The sequence below is a fragment of the Lactuca sativa genome, chromosome 9 (assembly GCF_002870075.4).
Source record: "Lactuca sativa cultivar Salinas chromosome 9, Lsat_Salinas_v11, whole genome shotgun sequence".
In the NCBI taxonomy this organism is placed as follows: domain Eukaryota; kingdom Viridiplantae; phylum Streptophyta; class Magnoliopsida; order Asterales; family Asteraceae; genus Lactuca; species Lactuca sativa.
The window spans coordinates 67,739,569-67,745,568 of record NC_056631.2 but is presented as its reverse complement, the minus strand read 5'-3'; positions in this window follow the sequence as shown (position 1 = coordinate 67,745,568).

Genomic DNA, 6,000 nt, shown 5'->3' with positions numbered 1-6,000 from the left:
CTGGATTTTCAACCAGGTCATGAAATGGAATACAAAAATACAGAACCTGAATTTAATATATAAAGCAACTATAAAAGCATATGTTTAACAACTTCTAATAAAAAATTTTGGTAGATATGTTTATAAGTTGTGATCTTCAATTTTTTGCATCTCAAACCCCAAGTCTCTACGAGAGTTCGCTGCACAACATTCACCTGTTATGAAATCAAATTTTACCAAACCTATATAAGCAATAGATCGAACACCTTATCTGCACGACCCAAACAAACTACTAAAAAAGATGATCGAACTGAACACCTACCTCATGAGTACGAGAACCTGGGAATGCTATTGTCAAGGACTCGGCAAGAGTTGGCGAATCTAAATAAACAGAGACTGCAGCAGCGAGCCCGATCAAACAAGATGAAGCATGAGGTGGTGTTGGTACTTTACACTTGCTATCGTAACCATTGAAATTGGAAGAAGATAATCGGTACTTACAGGAAAAAGTTGAAGAGGTTGGTGTTTGAGGGGTTTTGGTGTAAATTGATGAAATGGGTGAAGAATTACTAAGATCGATATTAGGTCGGCGTACAGCATCCATGGTAGATACTCTAACTGGGGGATTTAGGGGGTTTGTAGATCGTAATCAAGATGAAGGGATTTATGGGGAATGAATGAGTAATGGTTGGATTTAGGGGGATTTATGGTAATCCCTAAAAATTGGACCCAAAAATCTCTATATCGGGTTTACAAATACACAAACCACGCTTTTTCCTTTTCGTTAGAACCAAGTGAAGGTCAGATGACGGCGACGATAGTGGTAACTGATACACAAGGAAAACCTTTTCAACCACCATGAAACAATTAAGACAAAGTTACAATGTTTTCGTTGCTTCAGCCTTCGGTGTGTGATTCGCGGCGACGACGTGATTAGGGCAAGAGGGAAACAACCATCGAAATAGAGAAACAAAAGGGGAGATTCGATTGTGAAGATGAAGAAAAGAAGGTAGAAAAGAAAGGCGGGTTTTCAAAATTTTAGGGTTTCGTTTCCCCCCGTTATCTTCTCAAGGCGCGTTTCCTTAAAATTATAAAGCGACACCTAGAGAAGACGCACGCTTAAGATAAAGCGCCCTCCGTGTTTTTAATTTTTTTTCTTGAAACACTAATTTAAGGGCACGCAAAAATGCGCGTCCACTATCCTTCAAATTTTGGAAGTCTGACAATATTTTTAAGGACGCCCAAAAATGCGTAACGTGAATCAGCGAGTGTCATTGTTTGCGCGTCATTAAATGCTATTTTTCTTGTAGTGTCTTAAAGCTCCAAGGCTTCCAACTACAAGAAAAGGTATGTTATCTAACTTGTTTTATTACCCATGTATAAACTTTTGTATGCTAGTATAGGGTAATACCTTGGCAAGTTCAAGTTTGCATGTATAATAGAGAAAACATAGATCCAAGGTATTTAGGGTTGCATGTACACCTTAGGAGTGTTAGAATGCTCAAAACCCATCAGTGGTATCAAAGCCCAGGCTTGCTTTCTCATATACTTGATGCTTCTTGTTTTCCAATGTTGAAAATGTGCCATTTTTTGCATCTGACTGCTCACCACGACGTGGCAGCTTTTACCACGGCGTGGTGATGCACCTGTGAGCAAAATTTCGTGCTTTGGCTTGCAATTGGATTAGGATCATTATCATAAACAATTTTTTGAACCTAGAAACATGTTTTTCAATAGGGTAATGTTCATGCTTGTCCAATTATAAGATAATTGTCAAAGTTTCATGTTTTGTAATTGTTTATATGATTAATTACATGAAATATGTTTGATGTGAATTGTCTTGTTCTTATGAGTTTAATTTAGTTCATAGATAAATTGATTGTTTTTGTAAGTTACAAATTTTGGTCTAAATGGATTTGATGAATTCCATAAATCATCCTCAAGTTATGGATGTTATGAAAAATAAAAAGTTTTCTTTTAAAGAGATCATTAAAATCTTGAAGTTGATTTCTTTATTTTTAGGAAAATTAGGTAATGGAGGTACCAGAGTCGGAGATGGTTCTGGTGGCAACATCTCCCTAAAGGCTTATAAACCATAACAGAGTAGTGGCCCGGGACTCCCGGGGAACCCTCTAAATCCCCCTGGTGTATAGTAGGGATGAGATTTAGAACCGGAAAACCGGACCGGAACCGGAACCGAACCGAAACCGGACCCGTTAGAACCGGAATATATAGAACCGGGTCCGGTTCCGGGTTTAAAAATTGGCTTTATCCGGGTTCCGGGTAATCCGGGTTTGGGTCCATTGGGTCCGGGTAAACCGGGTCTAAAATCCGGAACCGATTTTTGGAACCGGAACCACTTTTAGGGCCGGAACCACTTTTTGTGAAACGTTTACAAGATGCATATCTTATTCGTTTCAACTCCAATTGACATACGGTTTTTTCCAACATATAGTTTAGAGTTTGTATATGATTCTAGACTATAAATTTTTCATTTTTAGTTTTATATTCATTGACTTACAGTCCTCAAAAGTTGAGATACCAAAGCTGAAAGTTTTTAGTTTTTTAGTTTTTTTGTATTCGATGAAAGTTTTAAAGCATGCATATCTAATTCGTTTGAAGTCGGATTGACATGTGGTTTTTTCCAACTTCTAGTTTACAGTTTGTACATGAGTTTAGACTATAATTTTGTCATTTTTGGTTTAACATTCAATGATTTACAGTCCTCCAAAGTCGGGATATCAAAACTGAAAATTTTCAACTTTTCAGCTATTTGTTTTTGTACTTTGTATTATGTGAAAATATTAACACAAGTATATCTCATTCGTTTAAATTCGGATTGATATGCGGGTTTTTCCAGAGTGTATTTTAGAGTTTGTACATGATTTTAGACTCTAATTTTGTTAATTGTGGTTTCGTATTCAATAAGTTACAGCTCCCCAAAGTGGGGATATCAATATGAAAAATTTTCAAAGTTCAACCCACTAAGTTGTAAGTAATTACCAAAAAATTCCGGTTTTTTCGGGTTTTCCGGGTCTAAACCCACTTTATCCGGTTCCAACCTACCCACTTTGATGTTTTCGGGTTTTCCGGTTCTAGACCCACTTTACCCGGAACCATACCCGGAACCGAACCGGAACCGATTCCTATATACCGGTCCGGTTTCCGGTTCTATAAAATCCCGTTAACCGGTTCCGAGTTTTCCGGGTCCGGGTCCATCGGGTCCGGGTTTGGACCCACTTTCATCCCTAGTGTATAGTACATTGCTATCTACCACAAATGAGTTTTTGTGTTTATATGTGGCTATATCAGGAAAAATTGTTTGGATTTGCCTGTAAGTTTCATTTTCTAATTTGCAGGGAAGTTTTGGAAACATCCAAAAAAAGATCGAATCTTTGAATGTTATTTGTAATGTTCTTTTTCCAGGTGATTCAATTCCTTTTGTGATTAGTATAAAATGATTTTGTTTTTGTATATGTTTATTGCCACTTGATTCTCTATTCGTAGTATTTTGTATAGTTTTGTCTCCCTTGACATCATTTTTTGACAAGTCCACAAACCTTTTTATTGCAATACAGTTAAAGTGAATGGTGAAGAGAAGAATAACATATGCATGGCTGTAAGCCTCTCGACATAGTTACTAGACGAAAGTTTAATCGAGTTTATATAAGACTTCACAAATTTAAGTCTATTTCCCCTGTTCTTTATGCAGGTTAAAAAGGGAACAATGTCATAGTTGAAGAACTTGAACCAGTTAGCAGACCACATGGTTTGTAGATTTGTATTGGTATGTTTTTTTTTAAATATTGTGTATTGGTACATATTAACAAATGAAATGCCACACAAGCAACAAAACACAAACATATAAGATTAGACAATTGGTATTTTAGGGGAAACCATGGAGAAGTAGTGAGATTATATAAAGAAAGGATGCATGAAAATGTTTTCACTTCTAAGTATTATATGTATAAGGTTCACAGAATGGGAGTCTCATTGTCTCTTCATTCTCCTTAATCACATATATTGTTTATTGATATTGTGTTTGTTGGATTTAAGGTTTCTTGTAGATTTGTCATGGTTCTCTAATGCCCTATTTTGTTGTCTATTGACTGCATAACGACCTGTTTCTTCTTTCCATTCTAATCCTCAATTTGATTGTAGTAGATACTGTTACTGTTCAAACCTCATTTCACCATATTTATGCAATAGATGCTGGTGAGATACCATTGCAGGTATGCTTTTTGTTTATGCATACATGACACTAAATACATGTTGTTTATAACATAGCAGTGGAGTTGAAGTTTTATTAATTCCTATTAAACTTATTTGTGGACCAATACTTTTGTAATGTTCATAATCTTTCTTTAGACTGATTTATAAGTTATTTTTCAAGCAACCTTGAGAAGAAGTGATACATGTTTTTGTGTTCTCCGTTAGAAAAAAGCCAAGAAGAGCTCCTGATTAGGGATTGGTGCATGTGCTGGATGTTACTTACCCATATCTACAAATGGTGTTAAATGAGATGAAAATTGTTTATGTAGCTATCTCTAGCTGTTGTTTTTTTGTCCATATTCTATTCCCTTTGCTTTTGTTGTTGAAAATTGGGTGGGTAAATATCATTTTTATAAGAAAAAAAAAACATTTCTCATCTGTAATGCTAAAAAAACATAACATCAAGTTATTTGCAAAATTGGAGGATACAAAGGTTCATGAAATCTCTCTGGATCCATTTTAGTTTAATGATCGTATACATTCTAATATTTTAGAATTTCCCGTTTAATATTTGCACGCATTCCATTATAAATACATAAAATTCTATTTATTTTTTTAGTATATAAAATTTCATTTACTTTTATTTATACGATTAAATAAAATATTTCTCAATAAAAGAAAAATAGAAACTAACCTTTAAAAGGTTGAAATTGCATATAACTCATGATCTCACAACAAACTAATCATTATATACATAATAATAAAATCAAAACATGAACAGTTGCAAACAATAACTTTCGTTTTAATTTGACAAACTTAATCGCTGGTTCACAATCATCGTTTATCTTTTTACAATTAAAATGATCACAAAATTATTATACTAAAATAGTTGACGTGATGATAAACTAAAATTAAATTATCTAATAAAATTGAATCTATAAAAAAATTAATGTACATATCATATGCAATATAAACTGAAATTATTTTAAATTTAAAACATTAAATCATTATATATATATATATATATATATATATATATATATATATATATATATATATATATATATATATATATATATATATAAGATGTTATAAGGTAATTAAAAATTCGGTAGATGGAGTGTAACGTTCCAGTCAAGAACACGGTGTTGTTCTTGACAAATCAATCAAGAAAATGGGACATCACACCTTCATTGCTTATCCTTCATTTTCCCTGTCAAAACACCAAAGCTCAAACACCCAATCAAAACACCCATGGATTTCCTTCAAAACTCAAACCCATATCCCCTTCATTATATCAATTTTCCAGGAAAACCCAAACACCCCAATGATTTCTATTAAACATCAAATAAAAAAAGATTTTTTTTACCTGATTGATGATCAACGACCGGTAAACGAGCCAAACACCCCTTGATCGACGAATGATAACACCTCTTGCGGCCAGTCAAAGACCAGAGACCCTTTCCCTTACTTCCCGTCGATCCTCACTGCCAAACCACCCTCATCAGAGATGCTGTAAATCAACAACAGGAAAACACCCGTAGAATCATCGACCACCACCAAGTTCTCTCATCCCCCACTCGTTTTCCTGTCGGGTTTAAGGCTTTAAGGGTGGCTCCTTGCCATACACCACTGTCTTCTCCATCGTAAATCTTCGATTAAAACTTCCATTCTCCTACAAGAAATTCTCGAGTAATGATTTTGAGACGAGATGATTTTGTGATCGACGGCCGACTGATAAAGGGATGTTAGTTTGGTAGGGTTTAACTAATTAAAGAGAGATTAATTGAAATATTCTTTTACCATAAT